At 41.7% G+C, this 23746-nt stretch overlaps 1 protein-coding gene across 1 annotated transcript in view; it reads right to left on the bottom strand.

Annotated features, from left to right (window-relative positions):
* Nucleotides 1–23746, bottom strand: part of LOC109031788 (carbonic anhydrase-related protein 10) — a 115977-nt gene that overhangs the window by 60870 nt on the left and 31361 nt on the right. The gene's annotated exons all lie outside the window — the stretch shown is intronic.

Here is a 23746-nt window from a genome sequence, read left to right as displayed (position 1 = left end):
ATAGAAGTCATTTAATCAGTCATCTGATCTGTTTTGAACGTAAAAAAAGCTTTTGAGGCAATATTTTTACCATCGAACGTCAACGGTTGAAAACGATTAACCTCTAATTTCCTAATTTTCGGTCAGGAAATCAATGCATTTAAGTATCTAAAACAAGTATATAGTTACATTTTACTTTAAAATATGATGAAAAAGAATTGCACTAGTACATTCGCTATCCTCTCTCATGCGCCGAGCATCATAAGGATAAAGAACACGCATTTTCTCCTTTTTATAACGAAAAAGACATTAATCTCGATATTCTGTAATTGAATAGCTAGCAATAAAGTACGCAAAAATGACGTGTGCAAAATCATAAAGCTCATTATTTTCATTATGATTAGCTTACTAAGAGTGAAAAATAAGGCGGAGTATGTGCGTGGCTTTTAAACTAGGATATTCAGTGGCAAAGCAAAGAGTACGGTGAGATTTTCATTTCTGGGGAACTCTTTCATGCGACGAGAACAAATGCCATTTTGCATGCTACGGAGCGCGGGAGCGAGTGTACGAAGAAAGCGAAATTTGTTAAAAATTAACTGTGTTATGATTGAATTTAATAATGTAGGAGACAATGCCCGCCGTATTGATTGCACCGCAATCAAATAATTTTCTTGGACTACGCGTCGCGTCGCGCCACGCCGGCTGCGATAATAGAAATATATTTCGACACCCTCCACGCCACTCACTTTATTCGCCCCTACATGCGTTGCCAAAAATCACACCAGTAGAGAGTGTTTATGAATTGAATAACGCTCTATGAGGGAGGAGAGGATGTAAGCATGCGTTACAAGAAAGAGGGCAGCGCTAGTATCACGTAACTCTCTCTCTTTTCGTAAAAAAAACGCACAAAATTCAAGATCGATCATCCTCATTTCTTTGACGATAGTTTCCAAACCGTCATTAAAAATACTTTAAATTTTATCCAGCTATACATTAAACAGTCCTCCACAATTTTTGGGCTCTTAGTGGGCGGGGGGGGGGGGGTGGTCAAACGCCACGTGATTATTAAGGGAGGTAGGTCCAGGGTGGCGTTACATAGCGTTACAACGGGGGAGGGGGAAATCAAAAATGTCAAAAATGTGCGATACGGAATTTATTCACGCTCCCTTAGCCCATGCATTCACGAATCTTAATATTATTCGAGAACTCTACAGACATACATGAGTGACTATGAAAATTCCATTTCATTAATCTTCAAAGATAACTTACATACAGCTAAATGAGCAATTAGGTACGACTGTTCCTCGGAATAAAAACTAATCGCGAAGTGGCAAAACCAATTTAAACCTTTGTAATGAGGCAATTTCTCCCGACTGTTTTTTCAATTAAACAAGACATGGTAGTAGTTTTTTTTCTTCATTTTTTTCAAATTAGTCCATCACGTCATAATTTTTAAAAAAAGAAATAACCAAGTTTGCTGTGACGTATTTTTCTTCGACAAATTCCTGTTCCGGAAATTCAAAATAGATCTGACTGATTTGCGGAGGTAAGACTGGTCACTATCCGATGAAGCTATTCGTAGTTGGCCCCGTACATGTCCAGATTCTAGTAGAATGACACATGTTGGCTAAAAACGGAATTTGATGCCCCCAAAAATAAATTAAAAGCATTAATGTACAGCAAAATATACACTATCACATCTAAAAATATCTGAGGGAAATCACCTTCTTTTCTCTGTTCATGTGACATTGTTAAATCTTCATGGTTGGTTTTTAGACTAGAGTTAATTTTGATTCGGCAACACTGACTCTGGTATTCATTTAGAATTTAAAAGCAGGACTCTCAGTTTCGTCGCGACGCTAATACGTTTCCCCGTTAAATCTTGTATGGAAAATGTCTGGATGTGAGAATAGGAGTTCTTCAAAATTGTGGAACCACGAAAAGGGGATATATTCCTTCCCAAATCACGAACCGCATTCTGTCAAGGAATATCAAAGAGAGAGAGCTTGAGATAATTGAGAAGAATGAATTGATCTACTTAGAAATATTATTACCTATTACAGATACTTTTTATTCACTCGATAAATCTGGAACGATAACGATCTCTGAAGAAAAAAAAATCAGAAGTTGACTCCATCAAGTACTCACGCTCATAATAAAAGGACATGACAATAGATTAAGTCTTTCAAAACAAAAAGCAATATAAAAGAGTCAAAGATGTTCCCGACGATTACAATCTGGCATCTTCTTTATAGCGAGCTTTTTTAATGTATATTTAATCTAGCAATTGAATCGTTGGATTTAATTTTTTATTGGCTCTGAGTTTTTCATTCACCTGAGTTTTCTACTATCTAATCCTTGTTTTAATTGGAAGCTCTTAAGTTACAGGTGTGCCATGGGGCACGATAAAAAATTGAAAAGTTGATAAGTCCTTATCCCCAGGCGGCAATCGATGCATCGGCAAATCGATCAGGGTAAATTCTACGATGAAATTATGATTTATACGTTTGCACCTCCGTTTCGTAAAAAAAACCTGCTATAACAACGAAACCGCGTGTTTACATGAAAAATGCCGCATGACAAAATTTTTAGTGGGTATGATTTTGCTCAAGATAAACACCACTGTCAAAAATAAAAAAATAAAATAAATCTAGATAATTCATCGCAGTATTTTTTTCTTCTTGGGGTCCTCGAAATTTCTGAGGCTTTCCAAAATACCATTATAAAGGACTTATTTTCCACGAAATACTGCGGCGAATTTTTCAGTTTGATTTGATTCTTATCTTTGACAATGATGATTGAAAAGAGCAAAATCTTACCATCCACAACTTTAGTTATTTAGCATTTTTCACGTAAACGCACGGTTTCGTTGTTATAAGTGGGTTTTTGTGCAAAATCGAGGGCTAAACTTGAGAATTGCAATTTCATCATTAGAATCATCTTCGGCACCATTCAAAATTGATGAAATTAGCCCAAATTTTGGCGAAAATTATTCTTTCCCATAACTGTCGCTAAGAGACAGTAGCATTTAAATATTTCATTTTTTGACGAACCCTATAATGCGCCCCTGATATAGAAAAGGAATTGATCACTGAAAGGCAAATGACTTTCACAAGATAACTTAAAAAATGCAATAGTGTATTTCCTTCGGTAAATACACTAATAGTCACTAGATCACAGAGTTGAAGCACCAAAGTAGGAGGTACACCAACTTTTTCATTTATTTTTGAGGTTATATACGGTGAACTACTGATCATTTTCTTTTGAATCGATGGGCCACCCCCTTTCACTCTGTGCACACTCAAAATAAATTAAAAAGGTCAGTGTCTGGTGCTTAAACTCTGTGACCTTCTTGCAGGCCCGGACTTAGGGCGTGTGCAGGGCGTGCGGCGCACACGGGCGCCAGCCTTTGGGGGGCGCCACGAAAGAAGAAGAGAGGGAAAAAAGGGGGGAAAAGGAAAAGGAAAAAAAGGGAAGAAAGGACAAGGGGAAAAAAGGAAAAGGAAACAAGGTTGGGCAGCGAAAGCAAGGAAGAAGGGGGGAAATGGAAGGAAAAAGGAGGCAAGAAAAGTGAAAAGAGAGTCCGCGAGAAAGGGGGTGGGCATAAAAACCATAGACAAAATATAAAGAGAATTGCCGTCTAAAGGTAAATTTTCAGGACAAAAACTCCACCTGGTCCATAGACGGTCAGGCGCCCCTTGACCCTAAATTTGCGGCTGTACAGAAATACAAGAGTAGGCATGTAGTAAGGGGGCGCCATAAATCCATCGAACAGGAGCCGACATAGCATTTTAGGCCACGTCCGCCATCTTGGATTTGAGAATTTTTAAACATAGTAAAAATTCGAGTTTCCGGTCGAAAAATACCCTCAGACACCGAGTTTCAAAAAGATCCATCGAACAGGAGCCGACATAGCATTTTAGGCCACGTCCGCCATCTTGGATTTGAGAATTTTCAAAAATCGACTAAAAATTCGAGTTTCCCGTCGAAAAGTACCCCTGATGTCGCGGTTCACAAAGCTTTAACGAACAGAAACTGAGGCTAGAACCGGGGCTCATTTTAGGCCACATCCAACATTTTGGAGTTGAGAATTTTAAAAAGTTGACTAAAAATTCGAGTTTTCCGTTGAAGATTACCGTGTGATACCGCGTTTCACAAGACTCGAACAAACAGAAACCAAGATAGCATTTTAGCCCACGTCCGCCATCTTGAATTTGAGAATTTTAAAAAATGGACTAAAAATTCGAGTTTCCTGTCGAAAAATACCTCCTGACACCGAATTTCAGAAAAATCCATCGAACAGGGGCCGAGATAGCATTTTAAGCCATTTCGGATTTTCGAATTTTGAATTTTTTGAATTTTGACAGATTTTGATTTAAAACGCGTGATCCCCAAAATCGAAGCTCAGATTCGGATTCCTCGTAAAAAATCGATGCGATTTCATGTATCATACCCTGACACCGAATTTCAGGAGAATCCATCAAACAGGAGCCGAGATGGCATTTTAAGCCACTTCAGTCATTTCGGATTTTTGAAGTTGAAAAATTTTACTTAAAACGCGTGATACCCAAAATCGAAGTTCAGATTCGGATTCCTCGTAAAAAATCGATGCGATTTCATGTATCATACCCTGACACCGAATTTCAGGAAAATCCATCGAACAGGAGCCGAGATGGCATTTTAAGCCACGTCAGTCATTTCAGATTTTCGAATTTGGAAAATTTGACTTAAAACGCGTGATAGCCAAAATCGAAGTTCAGATTCGGATTCCTCGTTAAAAATTGATACAATTTCATGTATCATACCCGAGCATAGCGTGAAGGAAAGAGACGTGTAATGATGCGGCAGCTCCGAAGATATCCTGTAAAGGAGAAGGGGGAAGGCCCTCGAGGAAGGAGGCGATGGCGAGGGATATATCCCTCGGATCAAACCTCCGACGCGAGAGCAAAGGGGGGAGGACCTCGGAAAAGGTGGCGATAGCGAGGGATATATCCCTCGGATCAAACCTCCTTGCGAGATCCAGATGGAAGAAGAAAAAAAGGGATAAAACGAGGGGGCAAAGAAAGAGATTACTCGTTTTTAACTAGACGTGATATTCCGCATAAGATCAGCACATTGAACAATTATTGACCAACAGCATCTGACGGTAAGAAAAAAATCATTGAATAGGTATTGACGACTCTAGGTACTTGGGTTTGAGCGTGGCACCAAGGTCCACGCACCAAGTGGCATCCGTAACAATACTGATCTCCGGGCCTCCTCGCGCTCTGCTCTGAAGCTCTCTCGCGCTTTCCTCTCCTCTGCGCGTGCGCACTCCCCGGCCGCTCTGATTCGACGCTGCAATCGTCATCCAGCGAACTTGACCGGTCATTTCCGATCATGACCGATCCTGACTATGGAAACTTTCGCATCTCCTCACATTCCTCTCTCCGGGGAAAAATACAATCTTGAACAAGATTGTATTTTAATCCGAAGCGAGAAGGCGAAAAGAAAGCTAACATGCCTCCACGATCAGGGACAGTTCCGCTGGAAACAACCACAGGCGTCTAAACAACAACAAAATTAGACAGGACGCGCGCGCGCGCAGCCGGTTAACAATCAATGAAATATAGAGGAAAACACGAGAAAACCTAGATTAAGTAGAAAAAAGAACAAAAGAGAAAAAGAAAAAAAAATAGATCGATAAAAAATCAAGAAAGTAGAAGAAAATAAAATCGGAATTAAAAAAAAATGAGAGAGAGAAGGAAAAAAAAATAAGATTAAAAGGAAGTAGGGAGAGAAAAAATAAATTGAAGTTGAAAAATTTCGCAAAGAATCGAATGAGAGCATTCATCTCTAAGTTAATAATTAGAAGTTTAGAAAGAAAGGAAAAAGAGAGAAGAAAAAAAAAACAAAAAAAAAAAAAAATGAGATTAAAAATGGACCAGAGCGAGAGGGGCCAAAAAACAATTTTTGAAGGAGATTAAATTTGAAAAAAAAATTAACTATGATTTTTTTTTCCCGTTAGCTGTAACAATAGTTACTTAAAAAATATTAACAAACGTTCTCCGAATCTCAACCTTACAGCCACTCTCCGTTCTGTTTCATTCTATCCTCGTCTTTCTTCTGTTGTTGCCTCGCTCTCTTCCGCTGTTGGTGTCCTTTTCCCGGTTTTGCGTGCCATTTCGACGTGACGCCTTAACCGGTCCTGTGCCCATCCTAATAGATAAAAAACTTGATTTTTATCTAACTAATCTTATCACTATCGACAATTGATGAATAAACAGGAAAAAGGAATTGCTAATTAGAATCAGTTGAGATGTTGTCAGACTTTTTAAGAAGAAATCCGATACGATTAGAGGCAAGAGGAGAAGAAAAAAAAAGAAAAACGGACCAAAGATGAAAAATTTAAAAAAAAATGGAGATGCTGCTAAACTCACCGCGGTGTGAACTTTTTAAGTCGATCCGCTTGGATAATTAAATATCTGTTTTTACCTCTCTTTTTGGTGTCTAATTTATAGCTGCTGCGCGATATTTTTTCAACAACTTCATACGGACCATCATATTTAATACGCAGTTTTTCCGATAATTCCTTTGTCCGTGCTGGCATGTAAACTAGAACTAGGTCTCCGACTCCAAATGGTGGCTCCAATCTGTTTTTGTTTGATTGATCACGTTGATTTTGTAGGATGTCTGGGAGTTTTTTGAGAGTTTCATCTCGTATTTCATCCAGTTTTCTTAGGCGCTTTAATAATTCAGTATTTTCGCAGTGTGGGCGTATTTTTGCGTCGATGGGTAACTGGAATTCTTGGCCCGTGAGAAGGAAAAAAGGGCTCTGACCAGTTGTTTTGTGTGTGCTCGAGTTGTGCGCAGCGGCGATGGCAGGTAAATATTCTGGCCAACTTTGCTGATTTTCCTGTGTGAAACTTCTCAAGTAATTTCCAACACTTTTCCAAGTGTTTTCTATTAATCCGTTGGCTCTTGGAGAATAGGGTAGTGTAAATGATTTTTTTACTCCATATTGGTCAAGGAATTCATTATTTAGGTCCGATGCAAAATTTTTACCATTATCCATCACCAGCTCTACTGGTATGCCAAAAAGTCCAAAAAATTCGGTCAAAACTGCTTCCAGCGATTTTGCTGTTATGTTTTTGACACTTTTCAGCCATAGAAATTTGGAAAAATAGTCACAGATGCCGATTATATATCTTTTCTCGTTGCCTTCTGCGTCAAATCCCTTCGTGACCGGACCCCATGCATCGATGCCAAGTTTTGTCATCACACTATTTGGAATCTTGTGTGATTTGATTTTCCCATATTTTTCGTGGTTCTGAAGTTTTTTCGCGAACTGGCATTTTTTGCAAGATAGTACATACTTTCTAATATCGGCATGCATTCCTTTCCAATAGAATCTTTTCCTGGCGCGTTCAATGGTCTTAAATATGCCGGAGTGGCCTGAGAAAGGATCGTCGTGAATACTTTGGAGCACTTCTTTTTTCATGTGTGATGGAATCACAGCCACTTTACTATTGATGTAGCATTTTTTCCACAGAATGCCTTCTTCGATGTAAAATGCTTCCGCTTCCTTTTTTGTTTTTGCATCTGTATTTTTGGGCTTTTTGATAGCTTCATACAGGGTGTTTAGTTTATAATCCTTTTTCTGTTCTGCTTTTAGTCGTTTTGGTTCCATTTTTCCAGTCTCTTCTTGAGCTTTTGACCGTGTTACAGCATGTACTTGAGCAATGGTTTCGGTATTGGGAGGGTAGCGAGACAGATAGTCTGGCATTACGTTTTTCGAGCCTTTCTTCCATTTAATGGTGTAATTGTATTCTGATAGTTTGAGAATTAGTTTTAGCATGCGTGCCGATGGAGTTTCCATATTTTTGACGTATACCAGAGCTTGATTGTCCGTGACTATTTTGAACGGCGTATTCCACAGATAATGTTTATTTTTCTCAATCCCGAAAGTGATTGCCAGAATTTCTCTCTCGTGGCTTCCCCAGTGTGATTCGTTGTTTGATAGCACTCGCGAGAAATATCCTAAAGGTCGCACCGATCCATCTGCGTAACGTTGATTTAGGCAACTTCCTATTGCTACTTGTGATGCGTCCGCGTGGAGCTCCAGGGTCGTATTTTCTGGGTCGTAAAAAGCCAACACTTCAGATGAAATTAAAGCTTGTTTTATATTGTCAAAGGCTGTTTGTTTTTCGGCGTCCCAATGAAACTTAGCATTTTTCCGCGTTAGTTGTACTAAAGGTTCTGCATAAAAAGCCATTTTAGGAATATGAGTTCGATAATAGCTTGCGGCGGCCAGAAATGATCGAACTCCTTTCACGTCTTTCGGAGGTGGAGCATTTGCTATTGCCAGGGTCTTCTCCTTTGAAACAGATATTCCGTTTTGACTAATGTGGAATCCGAGTGCGTCACATTCTGTCATGGCCAGGCGACTCTTTTTTGGTTTTAGTAAGAGTTTGGCTTGTCTACAAAGTTTGAAAAATTCCTCCAATTTTTGAAGGTGCCCTGCAAAGCCTCCTTCGGTGTTGTAGACGTAAAAGTCGTCCATGTAATTCAAAACACCCCTGTATAACATCGGACTGAAGGCTTTCGCCATTAGCTGGCTGAATCGAAGCGGAGAGATGGATAGACCCTGTGGTAGGACGCAAAATTCATAGTGATTGTCAAAGGTGCTGAACGCGCAATAAGATGATGACTCCTTATCGAGTTTAATTTGGGAGTATCCTTGCTCCAGATCGAAGCAGCTGATGTATTGTGCCCCATTTAGGCAGCTTAATACATCATCTACCCGTACCAGAGGGAAAGTTTCCGCGTGAATTTTCTCGTTCAGTTTACGCAAATCAACCACCGGTCTATATTTCCCGACCTCTCTTTTTGAAACCAGCATAAGCGGTGAAGCATATGCTGAGGTTGACGGGCGGATGATTTGCGCACGTAGCATTTCGTCTATGTATTCCTTAATCAAAACGCGTTGTTGTTTCCCGGTTCTAAAAGGAGGTTTGTGGACCGGCGTCGAATCTTTCAAAATTAATTTTTGAGGTTCAAAGTTTGCTTGTCCTCCGATAAATTGTGTATCGGACCAGGCAAAAACATCTTGATATTTCAGAATGAGGTTTTCCAGTTGGTCTTTTTGTATCTTACTTAGTTCCTTATTACATTCGATTTCAGAGAGGCGAGATTTTTCTGAGCTTGATTTTGAATTAGCTTCATCTGAGTTTTTGGCTCTCGTGGGTCCTTCTTCTACCGTATTCGTCATAGCTGCGGTTTCTTCGTTTTCTTCACTTCCTGAGGCTTCGTATTGAAATTCGATTGGATTTATCTCCGCAATTATGTATTTTTTGAAGAGTTTTACTGGAACTTTTTTGTTGTTTCTCACTTTGATCCTCACAAATTTTTGAATATCGACCACTATTTCGGGGCTGAATAGATTTTTTGACTTGATTGCTCCTTCCTTCAAGTTTAAAATTCCAAATTCAAAATCTTGATAATTTTTAATTTGACATTTTATCGCCTTGAAGGAAAGTGGTGGAATTATTTGGTTTGAGAGTACTTCAACCTCCAGGCTTGGCAATTCGTCGGAGTAGATATCAGTCGATATGTTTAATATTTCCAGCGCTTCTGCGTTTTTTCTCAGCCACTCGTCTGATGTTGTTGTTTTTGCTCCTTCACTTTTCGATGGTTGAGGATCCTTATTTGATTCGCCTTTAAAGTTTGTACTTCTACAAATTTTCGGCGGTTCAGCATCGTTTTTCTGAGTACTATTGATGACTTCATTTTTGCAGTCCTTCGAAATTTCGACTTTGTTTGATGATCGATGATGGTTTTGCGTATCAGCATATTGCACAAATGCTGAAACGTTCGTTGTAATGGTCTTTCGGGAGTTAGGAATTTTTAAATCGATGGATTGGCGCCCAAAATCGATTGATTTTACGAACTGTTTGTGGAATGAGTTGCCTGTAAGCACTGAATTTACCATGTTCTCAGAGACCAGGGCTGTGGTGACGAGTTTTTGGTTTTCGATTATGAGCTCCAACTCTGTCTGACCCAATAATTTTAATTGTGAAGCATCTGCCGTTTTTAGCTCTATTTGTTCAATGGGTTTTATTTTTTCGGGGTCTACATAATCCTTGCTGACCAAGAGCGCGCAGCTGCCAGTGTCATAACAAATCTTAGTCTTGATGTTATTAACTACTGCATGACCCATTAATGGAGCAGTAGTTGTCAGATTTTTCGCTGTAACCGACTCGATGTTCTTTTTTTCTTTCAATTTTGTTTGAATTTTGACGTTCCTGCCTCTGACCCACAGTTCCATGGAGTTTTCTTGAATGTTGAGTTTCGTCGCGTATCTCACGTTGAAATCATTTCCCAATAGAATCGGATGATGCAGGTTTTCGACTACTAGTCCTATGATTGCTATCACGACGCCTTTTCCTATCCACACGTTGATTCTAGTCTTGCCTAGAATTTTGATTTTCTTCTCCGTTGCTCCTTGTACCGTGATTTTATTTCTAAGAGGTTTTATGTCTTGTGCCAAGCTCTTATCTATCAGTGTAATGCTAGAGCCTGTGTCGTTCAATATGTCGATGTACTTTTTGTTAACTCTGCCCGTAAAAGTTAGACCTGAGCTTATGCCGGAAAATTTCTTTTTGTTCTTCTGAACCCTTAGTTTGTTCAAATTTTGGGTCTGAACTTCATTCGTTCTCACTTGTTGACCCACTATCAAGCGAGAATTTTCTAGTTTTTTGACTCCTTCCTTTCCTCAGAACTGCGCCGTCTTCTATGATCTGAAAAATTTGGGCGATATTTTTGATACTTTTCATCAGATTTGTATTTGTCCATGCTCCGTTCTCTACTGTGGCTCCTATTCCTGCCACTTTCGCTGTACGAATTCCGTCTTCCATCATCCCTACGTGAACCCCTGTCGCGGCTGTAGTGTCGTCTCTCCAGGCTCCTTTCTCGGCTGTAACGTGGCCTCTCCAGGCTCCTTTCTCGGCTGTAATGTGGTCTCTCCAGGCTCCTTTCTCGGCTGTAACTTCTGTCCGTCCTATAGAACCGTCCAGCATCGTAGGACCTATCCCGGTCTCGGCTGTGGCGTCTATTTCTGTAGTTATTATAGTATTTGTCTCTGCTATAATCCCTGTAAGGCGGTCTTGGCGCTGACCGATCTCGACTTAAATTCCGTGTTTCCTTGGCCCTTTCATAGGCGTCCCTCCTCGAATAACGGTGTCTGGAGCGTTCATTTTCAGCAAACGTAACTTGATTGATTTGTTTGCTCCCATCCACACCTAGTTTTTTCAGCTTTTCTGCCAGTAATTCATCTATCTCTGCACTTAGTGTTTCTTTGTCAGGGCCATTACTGAGGTGTTGCATTAGGCTATCCGATGACTTAATGATATGAGAATCGTCCTGAGCCCTTTTCACTGCTAGTCGCAGCTCCGTGAACGTTTTTGGGTGTTGATTATACACAGGAATTTTCAGTGTTGATTCGAGGCCTTTTATCACGCTTTTTATTATTTCTTCATTTGGGGGTGGGTGTTGGAGTTTCTTTGCCATCCTTATTTTCTTTTCGACATAGTCTAATCCTGTTTCTGACTTGTCTTGAGTTGTTGTGTCAAATTTTCTTTGCTCCTCAAAATGATCTTTCCGATTGTCTTCATAAAAAGTAAATATTTTTCGGACATTTTCCCAATTTCCTGACCTGATGTCTTCTGCGTGGTTTTGAAGCCATTTGCTGTCATCCTTTGCCATGCATGCTATCAAATGACTTATTTTCACATTATCGGAGTATTGAGCCATTAGGATTTCAAAACTGTCCAACCAGTCCATAGCTTTTTCTTTCTCGAATTTTGGTAACGCAAGTTTAGGTGGGCGCAACATGTCTGTGACATTTCTATCGTCGCCTTGCATGTTACTGTTCCAACCCTGACGATTATGTTCTTGTGCTTGATTGCCTTGATTTGAATTCTGGTTTGACGTTGAAATCCTAACTTCTTGAGGTTGCTCGTACCGTTGATCAAGCTGGGGTTGATTCTGTTGCGGTTGATTCCACTGAAGTTGATTCCGTGGGGCTTGAGTCCATGGTTGACTCCATTGAGGTTGATTCCATGGCGGTTGGTTCCATGGAGGTTGGTTCCATGGCGGTTGGTTCCATGGCGGTTGGGTCCATGGTTGGCACCATTGCGGTTGATTTTGTTGGTTCCACTGAAAATGGTTCCATGGGGCTTGACTTGATTGGTTCCATTGCGGTTGATTGACTTGGTATTGTGTTCCATTGTGGTGATTGGTTCATTGGTTGATTGGTTGTACATTGTCGGTTGATTAGATTGGTTCCATTGCAGTTGACTCGATTGGTTCCATTGCGGTTGACTCGATTGGTTCCCTTGCGGTTGACTCGGTTGGTTCCCTCGCGGTAGACTCAATTGGTTCCCTTGCGGTTGACTCGGTTGGTTCCATTGCAGTTGACTCGATTGGTTTCCTTGTGATTGGCTCGATTGGTTCCCTTGCGGTTGACTGGAAACTTGGTGAAAACTTCCGCAATCGTTGGTCCCTTGAACGCTCTTTCTACGATCAAGATTTTCTTTACGTTCCTCCCGTGTAGAAAATTGACTTGGGTTTTCAAATTGGTTTAATGAGTCGCGTATAATGTCTATATTTTGGCGGGTTTCATTTATCTCCTGCCGAGTTTCGCTCATCATTAAACCTAAAGTTGCCATGCGCTGTTCAAATTCTAAAGGAGTTTCAAAGCTGTCTAATTTTCCTGAGTGTAATGTTTGACATGGCTTCTCGCTATTCCGATCATTCCGTACTTCATATCTCGATTCTCGGCGTTGAACCGATGATCCCTCAGATGGTATGGGAATTTTCCCTTCTTTAATTCCAATAAGGGCTCTTGCCGCATCTTTTGTCGAGCTATACACATACGGGAGTCCTAGCTTCTTAAATTCTACCTCTAGTTCGGACTTGGTAAGTTTGCTTATGTGCTTTTCTTTAGAAACAGCAGGCACAATTTCTGCATTAATTTCGTTAAATTCGTCTTCCCAGAAGTCTTCTAATCGGGGTGAATTTGCTTCAATTATCTCGATTGAGACCTTTTCACCTGAGGGTACATCTAAACCTAATTGTTCCTGCACAAAATCTATAATTTTCGTCGTACTTACTTCGTGGATCTTTGGGATCATATCATGCATGTCTTTCGCCAAAAATGCGAAAGCCGGAAATTCTTGCTTTAACAACGGAAAAAAATGTGTTGCATCAATTTCAACACGGCTTCCTTTAGAAAAGGAAAAGCATACATTCTTTTTTTCCATATTTCTAAATAAGTGACGGCAACCTAGTAAAGAGGAATTTATTCCCACGAAATATCAGTGATTGCAAATCTATCGTGGCGACGAGATATAAATCTCTCCCACGAGATATTGGTCACCGAAATCTATCGCGGCGATAAACTGGAAAGATGGATTTTTCCTTGTTGCGTAATCCTCGATCGATGCGATAGAACTTCGCACCGACTATCAAGGCACTACACGTGCCGGCTCAACAGTGCCGATCTAACAACGTGTCACTAGCGAAAACCTTAACTATGATCATCGTTGTATGACATTGATTCCCAACTTTAAAAGATGCTCAAAATTCTCGTTCAGGTACCGTGACGACCTAAGCCTCCACCATGTAATGATGCGGCAGCTCCGAAGATATCCTGTAAAGGAGAAGGGGGAAGGCCCTCGAGGAAGGAGGCGATGGCGAGGGATATATCCCTCGGATCAAACCTCCGACGCGAGAGCAAAGGGGGGAGGACCTCGGAAAAGGTGGCGATAGCGAGGGATATATCCCTCGGATCAAACCTCCTTGCGAGATCCAGATGGAAGAAGAAAAAAGGGATAAAACGAGGGGGCAAAGAAAGAGATTACTCGTTTTTAACTAGACGTGATATTCCGCATAAGATCAGCACGTTGAACAATTATTGACCAACAGCATCTGACGGTAAGAAAAAATCATTGAATAGGTATTGACGACTCTAGGTACTTGGGTTTGAGCGTGGCACCAAGGTCCACGCACCAAGTGGCATCCGTAACAATACTGATCTCCGGGACTCCTCGCGCTCTGCTCTGAAGCTCTCTCGCGCTTTCCTCTCCTCTGCGCGTGCGCACTCCCTGGCCGCTCTGATTCGACGCTGCAATCGTCATCCAGCGAACTTGACCGGTCATTTCCGATCATGACCGATCCTGACTATGGAAACTTTCGCATCTCCTCACAGACGTAACGTAGACGTACTGATTCGCGCATATGAATCCAACGTGGCAACATGGGTAGTGCTCAGTGGGTCAGCGGAGGAGGAAGAATAAGAATTTATCGTGAGAAATTCCTCGGGACGAAACCGAACACTGGCGCTAAGCCGGCGGCGCCTCACCGTTCGGTCGCATCTCGGGCGACCGGTCGCGGCGGCGTAGTTCAAACGGGTAGTACGACAGAATCTATACGCGTCGTTAAACCTTTTTCCTTCACGCTATTTTAACATATCATACATGAAATCTCATCAATTTTTCACGAGAAATCCGAATCTGAGCTTAAATTTTGGATACTACGCGTTTTAATCTAATTAAAATCGTGAGAGAATTTACAGAATTGTCCTTGAAAATTGATCACTCATTAGTGTTTTTTTACGTTATTAAACATCTTTCTTTCACGATATTCTAAAATATGATACATGAAATCTCATCAATTTTTCACGAGGAATCCGAATCTGAGCTTAGATTTTCGATATTACGCGTTTTAATTTAATTACAATCGTAAGAGAATTTACAGAATTGTCCTTGAAAATTGATCACTCATTAGTGTTTTTTTACGTCATTAAACATCTTTCCTTCACGCTATTCTAACATATGATACATGAAATCTCATCAATTTTTCACGAGGAATCCGAATCTGAGCTTAGATTTTTGATATTACGCGTTTTAATCTATTTAAAATCGTAGGAGAAATTACAGAATTGTCCTTGAAAATTGATCACACATTAGTGATTTTTTACCCCGTTTTTCTTCTACGTTCACGTAATGAAATTAGATCAACAGTTGACTCATCGACTAGTCTAGCCTAACCCCCAAGAATCGGTCTAAAGGGCGAACGATTTTATCAGATAAGATGTGCGGTCCTAGTTTCCGGGCAATTGCGGTTTGATGGAAGCTGCGATGAGGAGAAACGGAAGATATGCGAAACTCGGGCGGATATTAAGTGAGAAACCAGGTAGGGGAAAGGCTTTCTTCCCGAAAAGTTAGTGCTCGGGCCAACTTACATGGTCACTGGAGCATTGTATAGCAGGTTGTGGGAAACTATTTTTTGCAGCAACAACCAATTGGATCGCATTTTGCAAAAAGAAACTAAGAGCATTTCAATGTTGCTAGGATTGTGCAACTTAGGTACATTCTTTGCAAAAAGTAAACTTTGCGACGGTAATTTTCGTCTTGAATTCATAGTTTATTGGGAGTAGAGGTGAAACTAGTTTAGATGATCGTTTATGTTTGCAAGGTTAGCGACATTGGAATGCTCTTGTGCGAGGTTTCAAGTCACAGTGTGGACGTCATTTCATCTCTGTACCCGAAGGGAGAAAAGGTGATTGATTTGGTGAACCACTAGTCATTTTTTTTTTTCAATTAACGGGTCATTTTCTCTAATGCTGTGCAATCTCTATGATCAATAGAAAGGTCGATGTCTCTTCAAATCTAGTGCTTTGAGCGTGTGTTCCACCGACTGATTTTAAGAAATATGGCATCGTCTGAAAATTCATACGGCGTTCTTCCTTAGCGGGGCAGAAAGGAAATACGCATTTTTCAATTCAGTCATCAACTAGCAACACTTGCAGATGAACCCGCTTTTTCCCGAATCGTCCTTCATTTGGACGTATCTCTGCTGAACGGAGCTTAGCGCCAACTTGAGTTCCTTTGGCGGATTTTGGAATGCCGGATACAGCGCTTTCGGTCAAACAGAACTAAGCGCAATGGAAAAGAATTTTGAGGATATGACGGAAGCACGGCATAGCCGGAAGTCTTCGCCCGGCAGCAACCGCCGCACAGTGGATCGAGTCAATCGGAGAGGTTGAACATTCAAATTTTTGACCGAAACTGCAAATTTTGATGTTTCATTCGTCACATTTTAAAATTTTTGGGGTGATTTAAGTAGCAAATTTCACGTGGGAACCAATGGAACCATTTTTAAAATCTCAAAGGACTACGTGCAAAACGGGCCATTTGGGGCTCGGGGCGGATACCTTTGAGACTTGTCCTATTCATTCACCTAACAATGCCCCATCTTTTCCCAAAGTTTCAAGCCCCTCAAAAATTTTGGGGAGACGCGGCGGGGGGTCAAAGTTAAAAACCGGCAAAATTTTCGCGAATTTTTTACTCGAAAACCAAGAAGTTTTGGAAAACGCGGTTTAAACGAGCGTATTCAGCGTGACGAGAGCTTTCAGAAAATGTATAACATCACAGGGTTTTGTCAACTTCAGCTTGAGTTATCGCCTCCGAAGCGCCGGAACGCTAAAAAAAGACCCCTTATTTTTTCACGTTTGGGCCGATTTAAAAAAAGCCATTTTTTTATTTTGATGAAAAACTGATATGTTGTTCCTGACTCTCTGTAGCCCCTCTGGATCTTTACCGCATGCTGGGGAAATGTTTTGGTCGCGAGTTATAAGAGCGGAAAGGAGCGAAGGTCGGGAAAATCGGCTATTTTAAACTGCGCGCGGCGACGGATCAGGAGACATGTGGCAACAATGCGAGGTCGGCAGAGGAGTGTGATTCGCCGACCTGAAGTGGGAGGGGACGTTTTCCCTCCGATCAACGCCGCGCGCGCAGTTTAAAATAGCCGATTTTCCCGACCTTCGCTCCTTTCCGCTCTTATAACTCGCGACCAAAACATTTCCCCAGCATGCGGTAAAGAGCTAGAGGGGCTACAGAGAGTCAGGAACAACATATCAGTTTTTCATCAAGATAAAAAAATGGCTTTTTTTTAAATCGGCCCAAACGTGAAAAAATAAGGGGTCTTTTTTGAGCGTTCCGGCGCTTCGGAGGCGATAACTCGAGCTGAAGTTGACAAAACCCTGTGATGTTATACATTTTCTGAAAGCTCTCGTCACGCTGAATACGCTCGTTTAAACCGCGTTTTCCAAAACTTCTTGGTTTTCGAGTAAAAAATTCGCGAAAATTTTGCCGGTTTTTAACTTTGACCCCCCGCCGCGTCTCCTCAAAATTTTTGAGGGGCTTGAAACTTTGGGAAAAGATGGGGCATTGTTAGGTGAATGAATAGGACAAGTCTCAAAGGTATCCGCCCCGAGCCCCAAATGGCCCGTTTTGCACGTAGTCCTTTTTGATTCAACGGAGTTATGAGCTTTTAAAGTTTCCAAATTTTGTCCGACCTTATCCATTGATTCGATCCACTGTGCGCCGATCCAACCACCCCTCTTTCCTTCTTCCCCTATGCCGCTTAGTTCCGTCTAGCCGAAATACGCCCATGGCATGGTTCAACAAGGAACTTTAGAAATGGACCGCGTTAAGCAGAAAGGAACCAAGCCACATCAGCTGTTGCCAAATTCTATTGGGCAGTTTAATTTTTTTTTACATGAAAACAGTTGTGCGGAATTTTGTGGAAATTTCAGAGAATTTTCTGCGTAGTAAGAAGCAAATTCCTTAAAATTGTCAAAGGAATGCGCATAATGGTCCTCTTGTAAAAAATTAACTTGCCCAGTTGAATTTGGCAATGGCCGATGTGGCTTGGTTCCTTTTTGCTTAACGCGGTCGAAATCTGCGTGCGAAAGTCAAGGTGGGCCGTTGCGGGCGATGAGACGCGAGGTTTGACGGGAGTAACGGCTCACTCGACGTCACTCGACGTGTTGACGGCGACGCAACGAGACTCGGAGCTCCGCCGTAAAACCTGCGTAAGTTTTTCGTTCTTTGTCAATGCAGGAGCTCGGGACGGCACCAATAAAACGGATTCCCATCGCGGAGCAAATCCTTCACTTTGTTAACATCAATCATGTGTTGGCTCCGGATTCTACTTACATATTCGCGACACGGATCAGAAATCGCGCTCGAGTTTGGTTCGGGCCGTATAATGCACGAGGGGCGTCGAGGCCAGGTGCCCCCCGCCCCCCCCCGCCACCCACCCAATCACCCTCCGCCCTTTGCCCTGGGTCGGCCCCTCCCGTCTTGCATGCTACCCTCCTAAGTAAAAAAGTCGTATGAAACTTCAGGCCTTGCCAAATTTCCTTAGATAGATCACGAATTTTCGGGAAATTTGACAGTATTTTTCCTCCATTTTCCACAGGATTTTGTTCATCATTTGATCTGAGGAGGGCATGTCATATTAATAACTTTCTTCAATAGTGATTATTTCCTAGGAGGAAATTCGGCAACTCTGGGATGTTCTTACGGCGTTTTCCCTTAACATGGCAGTCGCACTAACGTTTTGGCCCTCTCCAATAAAACCACAGTTCTCGCACTTATTTTGGCCTCGTCTCGTATTCAGATTTTAAATGGAGTTCTTTCCATCAACTCGAGTTTAGTCTCACGATTCTTAATAACCCCACTTTGTGGTAAGCACCGTTTGCGCTTGTGACCAAGGAAACAGTTCCATTAAGAAATTCTGCTTGGGCGACATTTACACTTTTTGGACCTAAGTTGAACAGCGACTGCGCATAAGCAGACGTTCTTGTGTGAGAAAAATGTTTTATAATGCTATTAACTGAGAATTTTAAGGGAGATATTCTCGATCTCTTTTCATTTCTTGATGCATCCTTGGTAGCAATGAATTTTAATAAATATATTTCAATTACTCCTAAATAAACTGTAAGAATATACGTTCTAGGGAACCCGTTTTGACTTTTTGTAAAGTAAAATTTAACCCTTTTTGGCTTGAATTAATTTTGGATCTCAGAAATTAGGGGCCCTAATCTTTTTTGTAGCTTGCATAAAAAAAATAGAGAACCAAATTTGTTTTCAAAATGTTAAATTTAAAGGGAATCGATTTTCAAAAAAAAAAAGGAAAAAACTATTCTGTAAAATCATGATCGAGGGGCAAGATTAGATTTTCAAAAACCCCTAAAATACGTTGTTACGAATTCGTAACGCTCTGCTACACGCTCTTAGAGAAGTTATGAGTAGAGTTAGAGTAGAGAGAGAGAGAGAGTAGAGTTAACCCTCTGTAGCATGCTACAGAGGGTTAACTCTTGGTGAAAATTACTTGAAAAAGTATTTAAAAAATTACTCCTTTTTCATAGTTTTAACATTTTTCAATCGGTAGAAGATTTTCGAAGGGGGGGGGGCGGACTATTTGGCCAAAGACAGGAAGTAGATTTGGCAAAAGAAGAGGAGCCCTGGTGTGAGGATGAGGACGGTGAGGGTGGTGAGGGATGTTGAAGTGACAGGAAAGAATTCGAGGATGTCACCGGAGTGAACAAGCTATTTACACAACAAGATAACTCATAAAGACAAACATTGCTCTTGTGGCTTGCCTTGGGTACGCGTGTTTTGCCCGACAACTTTCATATTTGCCGTTGATGTTCACTGGGGGTGCGGTCGCGGAGGGAGGGGCATCATCCCTTGGCTTATTTATCCCGGTAATTAATTTATACTCACACGCATCGCGTCAAGATCTAAATGAATAACAAACAAACAAGACGGGAGTATTTCGGGTGAGATGGATTCAACACATTTCACACTCGCTTCTCGATGGGCCTGTGTGAATCGTACGTTGACGTTTGCTTTGGGTCATCGCCAACGAGGAAAGTAGTGTATAGTATTCTATATGAAAGACTGAAGTAATAAATTGCGTAAATCCAACAAAGGCTTTTTTTCTTATAAAAGAAAACCAACCAACCTTCTTTTTTGAAGATTTCCGTGAATCTTTTTCGATAATTTAAACATATCCACGAGGATCGTCTCACGTAGAGTATTGTTTTTATCCTGAGCGAGGAATTCAAAATTCCCGTCACCAACATAAACTAAATGCGTTAGTATCTTAGTTGAACGAATTTATGCTACAAGGATCTATGCGCATAGGTATTGCGTGTGACATAGTTCCTTTTGGTATAAATATACCTCTAGTTAGGAGTTGAATTCAGTAATTATCGTCCCACGAATCGATTTCTACGTGAAATTTCGGCTAAGCAACTCGTATGAGAATGCATTATTAATATCTCAGTTGAACGTATTTATGCTAAAATGACCTATGTGCATAGGGATCACGTGTGACATAGTTCCTTTTGGTATAAATATACGTCCAGTTAGGAGTTGAATTCAGTAATTATCGTCGCACGAATCGATTTCTACGTGTTTTGGCTAAGCTATCAGAAAGCGTTAATCGATATGTGTCCACCGATACATTCACCTCATCGAGCTCTTCCAAAAGAAGGGCAAGTAAATCCTCTGGTAGTTTCTTTATTACACTACGCTGGACTCTTCGCACACTAGAATGCTCTTTTTTTCTCTTTTTTCTTGCTTCTCTCTGCTGGTTTAATGGCTTCGTGTCTAGCACCTTCAGCCAATTTTAGACTACATTTTATTGTCCGTAGACATCGAGGGATTGGCACATCCATGCTCCAGGCTTTTCAAATTTTCAGGGGAAACTGGAATGCACTTGGGTCCTCCTCACAAAACTCCCCCTTCCTCTCCCTTCTACCCCCCAAAACAGGCAAATCTCAAGACCGCGACCCTGAAGTCGTGTACAGCGGGATTTAATCAAAGATTGGGTGTCAGGAGACTGGGTCCAGGGCCGCGGTTCGGATTTCGGATGCCTCGGATAATTGATGGTGAGCCGACTTATGAAAGAAAGAGATAGGCAGCGGCAGGCTCGGGCCCTTTGCTTTATGTCCGGGTCCCCGCTTCGCTTCGGGTCGCCCGTCTGCATTCGCAATAAGTTATCCCTCAGCATCCGAGAGCTCAAGCGGCGGATCCCTTCCTCGAGAGGCCCTCATTGCCCCCCCCCCCCCCCCACCCCCATCCCCTTCTCATGGTGCGCCGCGACGACTCGTCGTGGTCTAGTGTTCGGGAAACAATGAATGACAGCCGCAGATACGCCGCTATTAGTCATGCGGAATTCGCGCCCGGTTGTCGAGACCTCCAGTCGCGAGGCGTGAATGATCGATTATCGATAACACCCCGCCTGAAGCTATGGTAAAGAATCGATTATTAAGGTGTCCGTTGTGAACACCCTGTACATCGATCTTTTTTCATACGTTTAACCGGCAGATCAATCGATATATCGCAAAGCACGCCACGCCACTGGAAACCGCGTGTCTTTCCCGCTCGGATTAATTGGGATCGGGTGATGATCCCTAAGTTTGGCAACCCTGGTTCGAGGGGCTTGTTTTATGCCGTGTCCGTAAAAGTCGTCGAGCTTTCGGGGGCGAATGTCGGTGGCGAGGTTGCTGCGCCGATCGGTCATTACATAGACGTATTCATATCGAAAGGAGATTTATCCATTCTGATGGAAGTCCTGAGACCCGTACGAATACATGCATAACAGGGCTCATAATATGGTTCCTTTTGCTTGAAATGCGTTCACATGGTATTCTGCCATGCTAAGGGAAACCCCGCATGAACATTCGATGGTTTTCAAATTTCCGCGGATAAAACATTAATTATTGAGGACAGTAACGAGTAGTTGTCTTGACAATTTTCAGATCTTTAAGATCATGTTGCGAACACAATTTTTTGAGAAGTTTGCAGAAAAATATCGATAAGTTTCCTGAGGAATCTGGGTTTTGTTAGAGGAAATTTGGCAGCGTCTGAAGACTCCTGCGGCGTTCTTCCGTCACTATTTGTGCAAAATTTGGAGCGGACGAAAATAGTTCGGCAACGACAAGTACTCGTGTGTCACAGGGGTTAAAATGGAGGGAGTCTGGAATAATTCCGTGAGCGGAGCAATTATTATGATCGATAATTTCGATGCTCTGTCCCTCGACCGGTGTGAAAATCGTTTCTGGTATTTTGTGGATAAGTAGGGATAATGAAAATAGCAAATATTAATTGCAGACGAATTGGATTACTTTTTGCAATAAGGGACCACTATTTCTGGCTCATCAATAAAAGCAAATATGTACACACGGAAACTAATAGAGCAAACGTTACTTCTAATATGGGCTGAAATTAGTAGTTCTGTAGCGACATATATCGGCCTTAGCGCCGGACTTTCCTCGAAATTTCTGTGCCAGTGAGGCAATGCACTTTTAATGCTCTCTACTTAAGACTATCGATACACATGTGAATCAAGGGAAGAAAATTAGTTGAATTTTATGTAGCACGTTTTAAATGGCAATAATCTATTCAAATGCGTAAAAACTCCATCTTCGTAAGATGTTCTTTTTATTTTTTGCCTTGGGATGGGGCTTTGGCCTTCGTGCATCGGCACAAATGACCAAGCAAGATGAGAACTACTCAATACACAGTGCGGTCGGCATGGCACGCGTATTAGCGCCTACAAGATCGTGTGAATACTTCACGAATTGCGCGAAGCACAGTACGTTCGGCTCGGTCGGAGTGGAATGCATACACATATTAGCGCCTACAAGATCGTGTGAATACTTCACGCATTGCTCCAAATGCAGTACGGTCGGCTCGGTCGGCTTAAAACACATATTACCGCCTACAAGCACGTCCATTTAAAAGTACTCCGTAGATTGGAAGCTAGTACTCAGCAGTAGCTGTAGAATCTCAACAAAGCAGATTTAGGGAGGCGTAGAAATACAAGAACAGGGTGAAAACTGTTAACCCGCGGGTGAGAAATAAACCAGTCTAGGATTTTCAGCATGAAGTGTCTGAAAAGAAAAGACATAATGTGCACAGTTTTATCCCGAGTCACGGTTCGGTTTGATCTTTTCGCCCCATAAAAGTTGAGGCTCTTTCGCGTTCGGCGTGTTTCGCGAAACCATGAGCTTTTATTGCAGCGACACTCATTACTGTTGACGATATCAGAAAGCTGAGCGCGGCTGATTCGCCCGATAAATTTGTAAAAAAAATTCAAATCAGGTGGAAGCCGATGGGAAATTCGTCACATTTATATTCGATGCAGGTCTCGATGACGCAAGCAACCCTTTCCTGCCGTGCTGAGGAAAAACGCCTTACACACATTCAACGGATGCCAGATTTCTCGTGATAAAATATTTATTTTCGAGGAAATTTACAAGTATCTCTCCTTGAAATTTTCAGATACTTCAGATTAAATTGCGAATAAAATCCTCAGAAAAATTAGAGGACAAATATTAACAATTAACCCTGAAAATCCGTGTTTTATAAAATGCAGTTTTGCAACGCTTAGGGCTCATACGACGTTTTTCCTTAGCACGGCAGAGTTTTCCTAAGATGTCCCCCGCCCTCGGCAGAGACAAGAGGAACTTTGTAATTCGTTGCTCCTCTGACGTAAGGGCGTATCTCGATTTCCGCATAAGCCCAAGAAAGCATGGATTCGTATGTAAAGCAGGGCTCATGTGGACCTTTGTAATTGTGCGGCTCGAGAGTAAGAGGCGGGAGAGTAACATGTATGTGTATTGCGAGGATGCCTACGTTGAAAGTGATGAGGTTATAAAAGCTGCGATGCATGATCTCAACCTATAAAAATGCAACACACAAATAAATCTAATTCCGTTCTCTTTGAGGCTATAACCACCCTTGTTTTCAGCATGCAAAGCCTCGGCTCTCTCACGTAAATATAAGCTCGGCGCTGGAGATGGGACTTGCTCTCTGCCGTGCTAAGGCAGAACGCCGTATGAACATTCAAGAGTTGCCAAATT

Source organism: Bemisia tabaci, chromosome 4 (assembly GCF_918797505.1).
Source record: "Bemisia tabaci chromosome 4, PGI_BMITA_v3".
Taxonomy (NCBI): Eukaryota; Metazoa; Arthropoda; class Insecta; order Hemiptera; family Aleyrodidae; genus Bemisia; species Bemisia tabaci.
Note: the sequence above shows the minus strand (reverse complement) of the source record. Positions and strands in the feature narration are given on the sequence as shown.